The sequence below is a fragment of the Sorex fumeus genome, unplaced genomic scaffold (genome assembly GCF_029834395.1).
Source record: "Sorex fumeus unplaced genomic scaffold, SorFum_2.1 ptg000082l, whole genome shotgun sequence".
Taxonomy (NCBI): Eukaryota; Metazoa; Chordata; class Mammalia; order Eulipotyphla; family Soricidae; genus Sorex; species Sorex fumeus.
In genome coordinates this window covers 759,216-776,100 of record NW_026606139.1, presented here as the reverse complement: position 1 = coordinate 776,100, position 16,885 = coordinate 759,216, and the positions used below count along the sequence as shown (strand labels likewise).

The window sequence follows — 16,885 nt, the reverse complement described above, 5'->3', positions numbered from 1 at the left end:
TGTCAAGCACGATCCTGGCTGCTCTGACATCTGCCCTCCCTGGGGCCACGAACAATATCTGGCTGCACCACAACTGGGTGATATATGGGGGCGCAAACAGGGGTGTGGCCACAGCCAGCACCACAGTTAAAAAGGTGTGAGTGCCACTGCCACGCAGTGCGCCCTGCACCGAGAACACTACTCAGGGAGCACAAACCTGGCGAGAACCAAGAGCACCACAAAGGGAGCACAAACCTGTGAGCATCAGCACTCATCACAACATCTGCCACAACTACGGGAAGGGGGAAGGAATTAAGTAAATAAAAATATGAGAACTTCAAAACTTTCAATGAAAGGAATAGGGGCTGGAGTGATGGCACAGCGGGTCGGGCATCTGCCTGGCACGCGGCCATCCCAGGTTCAAGTCCCAGCATCCCATATGGTCCCCCGAGCACCGCCAGGAGTCATTCCTGAGTGCAGAGCCAGGAGTAACCCCTGTGCATCGCCGGCTGTGACCCAAAAAGCAAAAATAAATAAATAAATATTAAAAATAAATTAAAGGAACAGGAGAGTGGAAAGGGCACTTGCCAGAAGTAATCCCTGAGCACTATCAGGAGTGGCCGAAAAAGCAAACCAGAAAAGAAATTTGGGTGATAGGGACAGCAGAGATAGTACAGAGAGACCGCAGCAGGCAGGATATTTGCTTTGCAGCAAACCCAGGCTCAATCTTTGGCACCCCGTATGGTCCCCCGAGCCCACCAGGAGTGATCCCTGAGCACAGAGCCAGAAATAAGTGCGGAGTGTGGCTGGGTGTGGCCCCAGACCCGAAGCAAACAAACAAAAAATGTAATGGGGGGGAGGGACAGGGGAATAAATGTTTTATTGCTACTAAATCCCTTAGGTCCGCGTGGGAATTGCATACTGTTTATCTGTCCGTGTGTGCACATACGTGTGCGCCTGTATGTACTTTTCTTTTTTAAGACGAGGAAAGGAACAGTGCAGGCGCTCCGTGTTGCAATCTGTGAGCCGCTATCACCTCTCCCGGGGAGCAGAAGTCACTGCGTGGCTGGCCTGCAGTGGGGCACGAACACGCACACATTAGGAGCCGGCGGGAATTAAATGACTGTCTGCGACGGCGCAGGGAAGCTCCGGCATGGTGACCCCGGGCTGAAATGGCCTCTGGAGGAGGGTGAGGAGGTGAGAGGGAAGGAAATGCTTTAGATGTCATGCTAAGCCACCTGAAACCTAGCCTACTGGCAAAGGAGAACCAATTAAGGGATTAAGGAGAGAAATGTCTGTACTTTAAAAGATCACTCAGACAGAACAGGGCACTGGCAGGGAGCCCAAGAAGGCAGCCAAAAGCAAGAGGAGGCTAATGTCAGAAGCCTGGCCACTGGCCCTCACACGAGAGGCAGTGCGGAGGGTCCACAAGAGAACGTTCCAGGTTAGGGTACAACTCGTGGGTCAGAGCAACAGCACTGCAGGCGGGATGCTTGCTTTGCAGACAGTTGACCCAGGTTCGATCCCCAGCACACCGTATCTGACCAAGCACTGACAAGAGTAATGCCTGGCTGCAGAACCAGGAGTAACCCTGAGCATCACCAGGTGTGCCAGCCGCCACCACTACATCTTCCCCCAAAATAGGATATATCTAGAGCTCTGGCTGTAAGCTGTCTTCACCGGGGCCCCCTTGGAGGGGGGCGGGTTTAGTTTCCCTCCCCACCCCAAGCAGAGCCCCAGCAGCCGAAAACCTCCAGAACCCAGCCGCAGCCATGCTCAAGGTCACTCTCCACACACTCGGATGAGCCTCCCCCATGAAGGAACCGTCAGAGGAACCCCCAGGTGTGCGGGACCCCGGGGCTGAGATCTCCAAGCCTGCTGGGATCGGGACTGGGCCTCACCCACAAACTGCCGCCAGCACCATGTAATCTCATCGATGGCCAAGATCCAGAGACTATAAAACAAAGTTTCCGGAAGAGAGCGACGGGGTATCTCTGTCCCCCTCAGAGAGCCCAGGAAGCTACCGAGGGTATTCCACCCGCACAGCAGAACCTGGCAAGCTACCCAAGGCGTATTCGATACGGCAAAAACAGTAACAATAATGGGACTCATTCCCCTGACCCTGAAAGATCCTCCAATACAGCAGTGTTGGGAAGGACGAGTAAGGAGAGGCTGATAAAATCTCAGGGCTGGGGCTGGAGAGATAGCACAGCGGGTAGGGCATTTGTCTTGCATGCGGCTGACCCGGGTTCGATTCCCAGCATCCCATATGGTCCCCTGAGCACCGCCAGGAGTAATTCCTGAGTGCAGAGCCAGGAGTAACCCCTGTGCATCACCAGGTGTGACCCAAAAAGCAAAAAAAAAAAAAAAAAAAACCCTCAGGGCTGGGATGAATAGAGACATTACTGGCGCCCGCTCAAACAAATTGATGAACAAAGGAGTGACAGTGACAGTTATTCTTTTTATTTGGGAGAAGGAAGGGAGTGTTTGGGAAACACCCAGCAGTGCTCAGGGCTTACTCCTAGTGGATCTCGGGGGAACCATATGTGGTGTCAGGATTGAACTCAGGTCGGCCACATGCAAGGCAATAGGTCTTACCCACTATAATCGCCGTCCCCGAAATTTCCTGGCATTTGATGTCAGCTGACACTGGCCTTCTCACACCTCCCTGCTTGGGATGAGGTGTGACCTGTGAGGCTCAGGGGAGCCCCAGGATGAATCCGAGCTCTACAGGACAGGAGCAGTGGTGTGACTCATTCCTTCGCCGCGTGACACAGCAGAGGCTGCACACTGCAAAATGACATCTGCAAAATGACATCAGGGCAGTTCACGCGATACCTCTGCATATTCTAAAGAAGGCCACAGCCAAACTCGACAATGAGATGTGATTATCAAGCACTTGTGTTGCAAAAAAAGAAGCTCTCTGGCTATCATCTGACAGATTCCTGTAAGACCTCTAGCACTTCAAGACTACTTGTGAATTTTCCTTTTCACAAAATTACTGGAATTTGGGGCTGGGGAGATGGCTCAAAGATCTGGGCACATGTTTGGCACGCTAGAGCCCAAGGTTTGATCCTCAAGATTGCATGGGCCCTGGAGCACCTCCGGATGAGGCCACAAACCAAAAAACTTAGAAATTTAGAAAAATTAAAATACCAGTGTGACATGTTTGCAATTCTCTTCTGGAATGGCAAACACCTGTCAGCAGTGATTCTTGCAGATGACACTTGATACTCCTAAACACACACACACACACACACACACATGTGATTCCTGCAGATGATACTGGATACTCCTACACACACACACAGAGGTCCTTTCGAGGTAAAAGGAAACATCCCATCAAAAGCTGGAAGCCAGCTGAGGTTAGAATAACAGTACAGCAGGTGGGGCACTTGCCTTGCAGGTGGCCAACCCGGGTTTGATCCCCAGCACCCATCTGGTCCCTTTAGATCACTCCAGGAGTGATCTCTTAGTATAGAGCCAGGAGTAAGCCCCGAGCATCACCAGGTGTGGCACAGAACAGAAGGAAAAAAAAATCAAAACCATTGCCTGCATTTTGAAAAATGTTTGACAGTGTTTCCAAACTAAAAACAAACACTGTCCTCCTGATTTGCTCAAAGGGGCCCAGTAACTTCTCCATTTTGAGACTTGTTGTTACTGTGTTTGGCATATTGAATATGTCACAGGTAGCTTGTCAGGCTTTGCTGTGCGGGCGAGATTCTCTCAGTAGCTTGCCAGACTCTCCGAGAGGGGGAAAGGAATCGAACGCGGCTCGGCCAGGCTGGCTGCGGGCAAGGCAACGAGTGGGTCCAGTAATGTCTCCATTCTGAGACTTGTTACTGTGTTTGACATATTGAATACATCACGGGTATTTGCTGTGCTGGCGAGATACTCTCAGTAGCTTGCTGGGCTCTCCGAGAATGGACCCAGCTCCTCCGGGCTGGTTGCACACGCCCTACCACTGTGCTACTGCTCCAGCCCAGACAGTGTTTCCACGTTTATGTTATTTTGTTGCACAAAGATACAAAAATGCTATCTAGAAAAACTCTTTCATATACCAGCAGTTTTCAAACTCAAACTGTTCAAGGATCCAAGAAGACCCACAAACCTTCCAGTGAATCTACAAATTGAAAACATTTGGGGGGTGCGGGAGGATGGAGAGAGAGTATAGCGAGTGAGATGCTTTCTTTGCATCATACCAACCAGGGTCCAATCCCCGACACCACAGACAGTCCCCTGAGCTCATCAGGAGAGATCCATGAGCAGAGAACCAGAAATAAGACCTGAGGGGCTGGAGAGATAGCACAGCGAGTAGGCCATTTAACTTGCCAACCCGGGTTCGATTCCCAGCATCCCATATGGTCCCCCGAGCACTGCCAGGAGTAATTCCTGAGTGCAGAGCCTGGAGTAACCCCAGAGCATCACCAGGTGAGACCCAAAAACCAAAAAAAAAAAAAAAAAAAAAAAAAAACCCAAAAAAAGAAATAAGACCTGAGCACCCTTTGTTGTTGGAGTGATAGCACAGCGGTAGGGCGTTCGCCTTACAAGCGGCCAACACGGCCGACCCGAGTTCGATCCCTCCGCCCCTCTCGGAGAGCCCGGCAAGCTACCGAGAGTATTCGATATGCCAGACACAGTAACAACAAAGTCTCCAATGGAGACGTTACTGGGCCCGCTCGAGCAAATTGACGATCAACGGGAGGGCCTTTACCTTTACCTTTTACCCTTTGTTGTGGCCCAAAGACAAAACAAAACAACAACAACAACAAAAAAGGAAACATTTGGGGTGGGGGGGAGAGAGTACGAGGGTTAAGGCACTTGTCTTGCTTAGGGCTGGCTCGGTTCAATCCCCAGCATCTCCCATGCTGGAAACGACCAAACAGCCAGAAGATAGCCCCTAAGCTAACCAGTGTGTGGACCTAAAGCCCCCAAATAATAATAATGTAAATAAATAAAAACTAGGGGGGCAGGGGCCAGAACAACAGTACTGTGGGGAGAACACCTGCCTTGCACAGGCCAATCTCAAGTTTGATTCTTGGCCTATAAGGCCTCCCAAGCACCACCAGGAGTAAACCGTGAGCACAGAGCCCGGAGTAAGCCCTGAGCATCATCAGGTATGGCCCCAAAACAACAAAACAAAAGCAACACATTTTGGGGCTCCGGGATGTGGCTCAGAGGTAGAGAGGCTGAGGCCTTGACTTTAGTCCCTGTCACATCTCGACACGGGTGTGAAGAATACAAAGGGACCACAGTCAAATGTGACCCCCGAAACTGTTGCCACCCCGCCCCCATGAACACAGAGGAAGAGAAGGGGCCCGTTCTTCATGCTGAGCCTCAGGCATTACCCAGTCTGGTTTGCAGCTGAGGGTTCTGGGGGCTGGTGGGTGTCAGGGCAGTCTTTCCTGCCCCACCCCCACTCCCAGCCCCAAACTCTCACATGCAACCACAACTTCTGGGGGTGCAGGTGGGGTAAGTAGAAGGGGGGCCGTGACAGCAATGCATTCTCACAGCTCAGGGAGTATGTGCGCCCGTTTATGCCCATGAGTCAGCTTTCTGGGGAGCCCAGACACACCCAACATCAACACTGAAGAGCACGTTAAGGCTGAGCTCACCAGAGGACGAGTTCTCTGCAGTCACCAGTGATGTCCAAGCTTGTAAAGGGGCCTGAGACTTTAAAAGTCTGGACAGAATCACTGCTCTGCACTTTCTTTTTTTTATTTATTTATTTTTTTTGCTTTTTTGGGTTACACCCAGCGATGCTCAGGGGTTACTCCTGGCTCTGCACTCAGGGGTTACTCCTGGTGGCGGTGCTTGGGGAACATATGGGATGCCAACAATTGAACCCAGGTCGGCTGCATGCAAGGCAAATACCCTACCTGCTGTACTATCGCTCTGGCCATGCTCTGCATTCTTAATACTTAGAAATATTTACATTTTTCTAATTTTACTTATTTTTTATTTTTAATTTTTTGGGGGTCACACCTGGCAATGCACAGGAGTTACTCCTGGCTCTTCACTCAGGAATCACTCCTGGCGGTGCTCAGGGGACCATATGGGATGCTGGGAATCGAACCCGGGCCAGCCATGTGCAAGGCAAACGCCCTACCCGCTGTGCTATCGCTCCAGCCCCAATTTTTCTAACTTTAAAAACACATTTCGGCTGCCGGAGCCCTGGTCGGGGCGGGGAGGAAAGCTCAACCCTCTCCCCTCCAAGGGGCTCTAGGAAGGAACACCCATGCTGAGACCACTCTCCGCACACATGAAGGTACTGGCAGAGGGACAAAGCCACGCGGGTTCCGGGGCCGAGACCTCCAAGCCTACTCGAATTGGAGTCGAGCATCTTCCACCCAGATCCTCCAAATTCCAGTAGGCGGGGGTCACACCCACCACCTGGCCCCCTGGCGCCGTGTAATCCCATCAGCGGCCAAGACTCAGAGACTATAAAATCCAGATCCCGGACGAGAGCAGTGCAGTCTCTGCCCCCGCGCCTCGGTGTTCCTTCCCGGAGTCCCTTGGAGGGGAGCGGGTTGAGCTTTCCTCCCTGCCCCGGCCAGGGCTACGGCAGCCGGAGACCTCCAGGACCAGCCACCACCATGCTGAGACCACTCTCCGCACACCTGAAGGTACTGGCAGAGGGACAAAGCCACGCGGGTTCCGGGGCCGAGACCTCCAAGCCTACTCGAATTGGAGTCGAGCATCTTCCACCCAGATCCTCCAAATTCCAGTAGGCGGGGGTCACACCCACCACCTGGCCCCCTGGCGCCGTGTAATCCCATCAGCGGCCAAGACTCAGAGACTATAAAATCCAGATCCCGGACGAGAGCAGTGCAGTCTCTGCCCCCGCGCCTGGGTGTTCCTTCCCGGAGTCCCTTGGAGGGGAGCGGGTTGAGCTTTCCTCCCCGCCCCGACCAGGGCTACGGCAGCCGAAGACCTCCAGGACCAGCCACCACCATGCTGAGACCACTCTCCGCACACATGAAGGTACTGGCAGAGGGACAAAGCCACGCGGGTTCCGGGGCCGAGACCTCCAAGCCTACTCGAATTGGAGTCGAGCATCTTCCACCCAGATCCTCCAAATTCCAGTAGGCGGGGGTCACACCCACCACCTGGCCCCCTGGCGCCGTGTAATCCCATCAGCGGCCAAGACTCCGAGACTATAAAATCCAGATCCCGGAACCAGATCCGGGACTCAGAGACTATAAAATCCAGATCCCGGACATCTTATCAGAACTTTTTTTTATGACATCTTATTGTCTCATTCCTATTTTGGACAAACTTGCAGGCTATCGAATGTAGCCTGCCCACAGGGCAGAGTCTGGCAAACTCCCCGTGGCGTACCAAATATGCCAAATACCAGTAACAGTGATGGGTCTCATTCTCCTAAATAGCCTTGAATATAATCTCAGGGCAAGGATGAAAGAGACGTTACTGGGGCCTGCTCGAGGCAATCGACGATTAACAGGATGATGAATGAATGAATGAATGAAAAACACATTTCAAACAAAAATTATTAGAATATTTTAAGTCTTGTTAGAAATACATAATTAGGAGAGAGAAAGAGAGAGGGAAAGAGAGGGAAAGAGAGAGAGAGAGAGAGAGAGAGAGAGAGAGGAAGGGAGAGGGAGAGAGAGAGAGAGAGCGCGCTCCAAAGGTCTTGGGCTCACTCTTTGCATGTGGGGTCCCAATTCAATCCCTGGTGCTGCAGGTCCTCTGAGCACTGCCCGGCATGGCCCCAAACTAAAACCATAAACACGGCATCTTTTAGTAATTATAGAAAAAGGAAATTGACGCAGGGGCCCGTTGGCAGATAAGGCAGATGAGAGCATGGAACGAAAATAACACAAGCCAAGTGGCACAGAAGTTCAGAGATGAGGAACTACCATGCGCAGGGGGCGGGAGGAGCCTAGGGAGGAAGAACAAAGCTGAGTGAAACTCCTAAAACTCTGTCTGGCGCGGAAGGCACGTGGCCCTGACCGGTAACTGAATCTCCCTGTTTAGAAGAGACAGAGAGAAGCAAGAGCTCAGGGTGCAGCCGGCAAACAGGACTGCTCACGGCCAAGAGGAAGGGCCTGGACTCAAGCAATCCTCTGAGCATGTCCAGGCCCTTCAATGGTCAGCACGCATGTGCGTGGGGGCATTTCTTGACCCCTTACATTGACTGTGATTCCTATCAATTGTCCCCGGTTGACCTCGGGTCATTCCCATCCATCTCTCCCTCCCACACCAGCACCATTACTTAAGATGCAGACGTGGGCCTGAGAGAGAGCAAAGGGTAAGGTTCTTGCCTAGAGATCGGCCAGGGCCCTGGTTCAGTCCCAGGCAAGACGGGTGTGTGGAGACGGCGGTGACCAAGAGCAAAACCAGAAACCAAAACCAAAATGAAAACCCGTGGAAATAAAGGCTGAACTCTTGCTTCTGTCTCTTCTACAGAGAGGGATTCAGTTAGGGGTCAGGGCCACGTGCCTTCCATGCCAGGTAGAGCTTTAGCCTCGGTACCACATGGCTTGCTGGGTTGGCCAAGAATCCCCAGGAGTGGCCCCCTGGCCTCTGCTGAGGACCAACCCTCTCCTAAAGGTGGTAGGAAAAGAAAGAATCCGAGGGGTCAGAGCAATGGTACAGCAGGTCGGGTATTTGCCTTGTACATAGTCAACCCAGGTTCCACAGAGAGATCCCCAGGGCACACCACGAATGAGCCCCGAGCAAAGAGCTAGGAGAAAGCCCTGAGCACAGCTGAGTGTAGCCCAGAAGAAAAAAAAAATCTGAATAAAACTATGAGGTCCCCACCTCCCAACTAAAGAAGAGCCGGTTTTGTTGTTGTCCAGGTCCCTCATGTCGGAAAGGTCAGGCCCAGGCTTTTCCCATCTAGTCCTCAGAGAAGCTTTCCATGCCGGAAACCATCATCCCCCCTGGACAAGCCTTGAGACCAAGGACGCAGTGAGTCATGGCCCAGACACAGGGTGACACTGAGTGAAGCCCCGATCTGTGCTCCTCAGACGGTTGCCGCTACTCCCAGGACAGGCACGGGGCTCCCTCCTCTTACCGCCACCTTTACACTGGGGTCTCACCTCAGCACGGCGACCTCAGACTTCCTGTCTTGTGATGCTGCCTGGCTCGCTCCCAAACCCACAGCGCTGATGTCAAAGATTGAGCTGATCACGTTCTTTTTTGGCGGATGGGGAGCCTTCCCCAAAGCTCAGGAGGCTCTGAGGACCACCAGCAATTCTCAGCCACGCAGGCTGTGCCCATGGGCCACCCCTGCCGGGCACGGGGCATCTGTGGTTGCCGCCCTGAAGTCATTTCCTGCCTCCACTCCTTCAGGGGGCATGTCTGAACTCTGGAACTCCTAAGGCCTCCCTGAGCTGACCTCTGCCGCCTCAGCACACTCCCCCCAAATTCCCCGATCCTCAGCCACCTGCGGCTCCCAGATGGTGCCACAGATTTCTTTTTTTTTTTTTTTTTCATATGGTAGTTGCATGTTTTATTTATTTTTTTTTTCTTATTTTTTTTTTTTAATTTATTTATTGAATCACTGTGGGAAAGGTTACAAAGCTTTCAGGTTTATGTCTCAGTCATGCAAATATCAAACACATTTCCCTTTACCAATACTTATTTTTTACCATGAAGAACCCCAATAAAACCCCACCCCCCACCCCTCCCCGTCCCTGTGAGGCAGATGAATTCTAGTTAACACTCTATCTGCTTTGATTAGATTCATTGTTTCAATAAAAGATTCACCACTATTATTTAGAGTTTACCCCCCCCCCCAAATCAGACATGCTGAAAAAGCATTGTGAAGTGATTTGCTTTCTACGGCTGGGTTCAAGAATTAAATGTTGGTTTTGGATTTCTGCTCTTTTACCTATTGACCCTGGAAGTATTTCTACTGAAAGTCAGATAGTTAAGAAATTGGTTTCTGTGTTCTGGAGTCCTGGCCGTGCTGGAGAGCCGCTCGCGGGGGGCAACCGGTGGCCTCGGTAGGGCGTGAAGGGCGGACCGAAACGCCCCCCTTCCCATGAGGTTTTAGTCGCCCCCACACTCCCGGCTCATACCTGCTGTCCACAAGGCTCCCATGTGGCCGCCATCTTTCTTTCCAGAGAGGAGAGGGCGAATGGGGCAACACCCTTTCCCCTCCGGCAGACTTGATGGCCTGGATCAATGCATAGTCCGTTCACTTTTCTGCTCCAAGCTGCTGGGTTCTGCGTTAGGTCATTGTGCTTCTGGGGCTGTGGCCGTGCTGGAGAGCCGCTCGTGGGGGCAACTGGTGATGTGCCACAGATTTCTAGGCCACTGCACACATTGTTTCCTGCCTGAAAAGCCTTTTAAATCCACAACTGCTCACCCAGTAACTATTGATTCTTAAAGACTTAGGTGGGAACCTCTCCGGAAAACCATCACTTATTTTCCACAGGCGACATCAGGGCCTCAGGAGCTCCCCTGGGGCGGCAAGAGAGCGCTGCTACAATGTATTAAAACTCTGCTACAATGTATTAAAACTGGCTCGCTGGTTTTCCAGTCCTGCCAGATGCAGCTCTTTTGTTGCTGCCGTTGGAGTTAAGTAAATTTTATTAAATGCAAGAGCAAGGCAAACGCTCCAGAGAGAACCGGGCTTCTCCATAGAGAGGAGAGTGCTGTGGAGTGAAAGAAAGGAATCCCACGGGCGGGCCATCCCCTTGTGGAATGTGCCCAGGACAGGCGCTGACGTCAGGGCCGCACACCCTGAGGAAGCCAGACGCTCCTACAGAGCCTGGCAGAGTTGCCGGTCCGGCGGCAAATATGCGTGGGCTGACCATGGCGTCTGGTCTGATGGGAGGGCTGCTCACATACGACAAATGAAAACGTGATAAAAATAAGACAGGTGGGGCAAGAATGCCAGGAGAGGAGAGGGAGGAAAGCCTAGCCCCAGTGCCAAGAGAGTTCGTCCTGTGTGACCACAAGTGCATCCTCTGAACAGGGCAGTTCACTCAAAACCAGATCCTCAAAACCACACACTTTGTGGGGCTGGAGCGATAGTACAGCGGGCAGGGCATTTGCCTTGCACGCGGCCAACCCAGGTTGGATTCCCAGCATCCGATATGGTCCTCCGAGCATCGCCAGGAGTAATTCCTGAATGCAGAGCCAAGAGTAACCCCTGAGCATCACTGGGTGTGTGTGACTCAAAAAGGAAAAAGCAAAAACAAAAACCACACACTTCCGTCCTGAGCAAACTCATGCCCTAAAAGGGCTCCCGCTCAGTCTTAGACATTAACAGAGGCAAGATTTAGAGCCAGAACTGTCTCCAGAACCAGGGCTCCAACCTTTACGCTTACTTTTCATCAATTAATTTCCTCCCCAAATATCAAGGCTTGATTGAGAGCTTCCATTAAGCCCAAGTAAAATAATAGGACTAAGATTCTTTACCTTAAGTATTTAATAATGTATCTCAAGGGAGCCAGAGCAATACTACAGCAGGGAGGACATCTGCCCTGCACGCAGCCAACTCGGGTTCAATCCCCGGCACCCTATGTGGTCTCTGAGCACCATCAGGAGTGATCCCTGAATGCAGAGCCAGGATTTAAGTCCTGAGCACTGCTAGGTATGGCCCAAAACCCAAAATAATGTGTCTCAAGTTACTGTATGCTTCAGCTTCCTTAGTCTGGATCTCTTGTCTATAACTAAACTTCTTTCTTTGGGTACTTCAGGACCATTCCTGTGCTCTTTACTATGAAATAGGGATGGTCAGATGTAGCCCCAAAACCAAGAAAAAATAAAATTTTAAATGGGAGTGATGATCAGCACAAACAAACTTTACTTCCTGACCACTTACATTTACTTCCTGATGCCTTCCTGACCACTTATCTCTTCAGGCTGGAGAGAGATTACAAGAGCCAAGTATTTGCCTAGAAGGCAGCCAAGCTGGGTTTGAGTCCCAGCACCACTAAAGGTCCCCAGAGGAGCACCAGGCGTGATCCCTAAATGCAGAATTAGGACGAAGCCCTGAGCGCCACTGGGTGTGGCCCCCAAACCAAAATTAATTAAATAAGGATGGCATGTCCTTCTGGCAACCGAGAGTCACAGTCCTTGAGCATTCTTGGTGCTGGGAATGAAGTTCTCAGCTGCCACTTCATCCTCACTCTGTACCTGGTTAGAACCATTATTTCTCGCACTGTCAGCATGCTGATCTGACTGTATTACCTCTAATCTTCTCTGGGGTCATGACAAGCAAGTTGTAGTGGCCATTAGTACTGTTGACTAATGAGTGAGTGTCTGCCTTACAGGCATATGCTGAGACTGCTAATTCCTGGTCCTTTCAAGTTAGGAATACCCATGTGACTTGCTTTTACCAATGAAAGTGACATACGCCATTTTAAGGCAGAAACATTCAAAACCACCTTTCCCCTGCTCAAATCATCACGGAAACACCATGATTTGGGGACAGCACTCTACTATGCTCAAGGATCACTGTTGCAGTGCTCAGGGAACCATATACAGCGCCGGGGGAAAATCTGGGTTGGCTATAAAGCAAGGCAAGCACTTTACCTGCTGTACTATTTACCCAGCCCTGAAAGTCAACTTTTGCCCTGTTGAGTCACTTAAGTCTTAAGGGTTTGTGCAGCTGATCCAGGCTCTTCAGACTATTAAAACAGAAATACCAGGGTCTGGAAAAGAGAGTACATGAGTAGAGAACTTGTCTTGCACATGGCTGACCTGGGTTTTAATCCCTGGCACCCCATATGGTACCTTGAGCCCCAAAGGGAGTAATTCCTGGTGCAGAGGCAGGAATAACCTCTTAACATCGATAGTTATGCACCCCCCGCCTCAAAAAAGAAGATTACGACCAAAACACCAGACCTCACAGTAAGTAACTATCTTATATAACTTTATTTACAGATTTTATGCTGAACATTTTGTTTACATGAAGAATTTTCTTTTGCATCCACTCTGGCTCAAAGCTTTGTTCAATACAAAGTGGGTGCAGGTTTATGTGGGTGCGTGTGCAATACAACAGGAAGATGAGGAGGAAAAAAAGTAGGAGAAAGCACTTATCTTGGGAAAGCTCTAATCTTGCTTGAGAAATTATGACGAAAAGGAAGACACTCTGCCATAAAGCATAAAGTGACCAATCCCATCTACATGGAGAGAAAATTACAAGAACTTTCCCAGGGGCTGGAGAGATAGCACAGCAGGTAGGGCGTTTGCCTTGCATGAGGCCGACCCGGGGTCGATTCCCAGCATCCCATATGGTCCCCTGAGCACTGCCACGGGTAATTCCTGAGTGCAAAGCCAGAACTGACCTTTGTGCTTTGCTGGGTGTGATCTAAAAAGCAAAAAGAGAAAGCAAAAAACTTTCCCAAAAAGTTTCCCAAAAAGTTACCCATTTGAAGTTCTATTTCAAATGTCCCCGAATCATAGGTAAAAAAATAAATACGTAAAAAATTAGGGAGTCAAGGGGATCATTTAAGATAGAAAAAAACAATAGGATAGCCCAGGTACATGGTGCCCTCACCTACATGTGTCACCTACATCTCCCCTCTTGGGACATGGACTTTCATACTTTAATGCTGGCATGTGTACGGGGGCTCTCTCTCCACTCTGGAGAAACCCAATCTCTCTTAAGTGAGGCTGTCTGTCTGTCTGTCTGTCTGTCTCTCTCTCTCTCTCTCTCTGTCTCTCTCTCTCCCTCTCTTCCTCAGAAATCCCAAATAAAACTAGTTTAAAATTTAAAAAAATAAGGTTACAGTATTTGAAGTGATGATCATACACAGGACAGATGGAAGAGACAGAAAAAAAGGGGGGGCACGCTAGGGTGATAGTACAGCGCGCCTCACAAGCACCCTACCAAGCATAACATAGGATCCCCTGAAACCTACCAGAAGTGATCCAAAAAAAACAAATTTAAAAAGTAGGGGAGGGGGCTGGAGTGACAGCACAGTCGGTAGGACGTTTGCCTTGCACGTAGCCAAGCCGGGTTCGATTCCCAGCATCCCATATGGTCCCCCGAGCACCGCCAGGAATAATTTCTGAGTGCATGAGCCAGGAATAACCCCTGCACATTGCCGGGTCTGACCCAAAAAGCAAATAAATAAATAAAACTAAATAAAAAATAGGGGAGGCTTTTAGAACGGCTTGGTGATAACAACGACCGCAAGTCAGTGGGCTGGCAGCAGGACTGGAAAGAAACAGATGCTAGAAATAGGATAGAATTCATGTCCAGCGAGTGAACAAGTGAGGTAAAAGAATGGCTAGAAAAAAAATCCTGCGGCACTGGTCCAGGGTAGCTGAGAGGAAGGTTATTCAAACTAGCTGTGGCAGCTGAGAAAGTTACAAAGAAAACTTTCAAGGGGTCCGGAGTGATAGGTAAGGGGGTTCCTTCGCACAAAGCACACCGGGTCCATTCCCAGGATCTGCATCCCATCTGGTCTCCAGAGCACCAACAGGACTAATTTCTGAGCTCAGAGCCAGAAGGAACCTCTAAACATAACTGGGTGTGGCCCAACGCCCACTCACCCACCCACCCCCCAAAAAAGAAAACTTTCATTTGAAGTTAATCAGAACAGGTCCTGTCCCCAGGTTATCAGAAAGGCTTCTGCCCAAGGCAAACAAAACGCTACTGTGTTTCTTCTGTAATGATTTCCTGCTACCTTAAGGAAGTGTGAGTAAGGCACAACCCACCTGTCTCCAAAAACTGGGACAACACTCCCTGCTCCCACTCCATCCAACACACCAATTCCACACAACCCTTGCTCCCACTTTTCCTGTAAAAAAGAAACCACTTCCATTGTCACACTCTCAGATTCTTCCTTCTAGCCAGGTTCTACTCAGGCATGGCTCACTGCAAGCCTTAGCTCCCCAGGGCGAACTTCCCTCAAACATCTGGATTTCTCCTTTTCACAAATGCTCATAGTGCCGACCCTTCTGTAAGGTCTGGGAACCACAGTATTAGTCAGCACTTACCGGCAAGCCTTTATTCACCTCCTGTGTTGCTTGATTCATTCCCACAACTAGCTTACAGTTCTGTGAGAACTAAGTTCCTGCCTTCCAGGCACTGTTTCCCACAGTTATGCTGACTTCAATGCTGTAAATCCTCAGAAGATACTTCACTGATGTGATGTCACTAAGTCTCTTACGCATATCTTACTTCCTCATTAATGATTTACACGTGAAATAAGATTCACCACTTGAAACTGCCAAATATCCTGAAATTAAGAATCTTTAGTCTTAAAAGCTGCTATAGCCTTAAGGAATTATTTTAATAAATCATTCAGACAAAATTTTGTGCCAGATTTCTTTTCATCCTTTTTGATTGGAGGCATGTTTAATGAGTTCAACCACCATCGCTTACTGTGATTCTGACTTAGAAATAACCTATTTTGAACCAGAGCAATGGGATAGTGGGTAAGGAGCTTGCCTTGCATGCAGCCCATCTAGGTTCGATCCCTGGCACCCTATTGGGTACCAGGACCCCTCCAAGAATGATCTGCAGGTGCACAGCCAGGGGTAAGAACTGAGCACCGACAGCTGTGACTCAAAGACAAACAAGAAGCCAAGTTTTCCACAAAATCTATCTTACCTTCAAGAACCTAAAAGGTGCTTTTATTTATTTTTTTTTTGGTTCTATCTTCATGCCCACAAAGCTATAACATAGATGTTTCAAAATATAGCCACCGAAAACTCTGTGGATTAAAAAAAAAAAACCTACCCAATTGGTCACTCTCTAATTATAATGTTTCTATTTACACGTGTCACTCTTGGTGAGGGAAACACAAACAAATGAGGTCGAGGGAGCACACAAAAGGGCGTGATTGTCAAAAAAGGCACCCAAAATACGCCCGGGACACGAGCCTAAACCGAAGGTGCTTCCGTCGCGAAGATTTCTGTCCTCTTGCGAGTATCGCCCACCGAAACAAAAGGAAGAAGTGCCAGAACAAAGGCAGGCAAGCGGGGCGTCCTTTGCTCATCCACTTGACCTCAGCCCCCCACCCCCCCCACCCCTGGACATCTGGGTGTCCCTCGTGAGGGCACTAAGCAACGCCAACAGCTCCATCCAGCCAGCCAGCAAGACGGGCTGCAGGATCCCGCTCGGGCTTGGCGGGGACCGTCCCTTCCTCTGCCCCCGCCGGCCCGTGCCCTTGCCCTGCGCTCTGACCCGCGGCGCTGCAGGGTCTGGCCCTCGGGTGACCTCGGACGGCCAGGCCCGGGGCCATTCATCCTCTGCCCCCGGGCCTGACAGCCCGGACCCCCCAGCGAAGGCATCCGGGGGCCCGCGCATCCCGCGGCGCGCTGGAACCGGCCCTCCGGGAAAGGCCGCGCGGTGCTCGCCGACCCTCCCATCCCCAGGCAAGCGCGCGCGGACCAGGCGCTCGCTCCGCGCGGCGGGCACGGCACGGGCACGGGCACGGGCATGGGCAGCGGGCGGCGGGCGGCGGGGGGCGGCGCGGCGACCGTTAGCCGCGGCGCCCGCCGCATGCGACGCGCGCTGGACCGGCCCTTACCGCAGCGGAGAGGGAGGCGGCGGGGAGGCGGCGCCCGGCCCGGCGCGGGCGGAGAGACGGAGGCGAGGGCGCCAACGACGGCGGCAGCCGCGGGGGACCCCGGCGGGCGCCCACGACGCGGTGGGCTGCCTGGGCGCCGCCATAGTGGGGACGCAGCGGCGGGCGGAGCTCGCGCCCGCGACCCGGGCACGGCGCGACCACCAATCGGGCGCTCCGCCTCGGTGCCCTCGCCGAGGGTCGGGCCCCCGCGGCCAATCGGCGCGCGCGGGCTGGGCGGGGCGCCGCGCCGGCCAATGAGGGGCTGCGCTGCGAGCCGGGGGCGGGCACAGCCCGGGGAGGCCCAATGGGCGCGCAGAGCCCGGAGTTTCCCGACCAGGTGGCCGGCGGGCCCGGGACCGAGGACCGCGCGGCGCGGGGCGCGGGTTCTGGTTCCG

At 51.7% G+C, this 16,885-nt stretch overlaps 1 protein-coding gene across 4 annotated transcripts in view; it reads right to left on the bottom strand.

Annotated features, from left to right (window-relative positions):
* ST3GAL3 (ST3 beta-galactoside alpha-2,3-sialyltransferase 3) overlaps window positions 1-16,662 on the bottom strand; it is a 195,811-nt gene extending 179,149 nt beyond the window's left edge. For 3 of the 4 annotated variants that reach the window (XM_056130872.1, XM_056130873.1, XM_056130875.1), the window contains exon 1: window positions 16,452-16,661. The gene's annotated coding sequence lies outside the window, so the exon portion shown is untranslated. Of the gene's footprint in view, window positions 1-16,451 lie in introns of all 4 variants that reach the window. The other variant, XM_056130874.1, reaches the window with a different exon arrangement.
* Window positions 16,663-16,885: the final 223 nt, after the last annotated feature.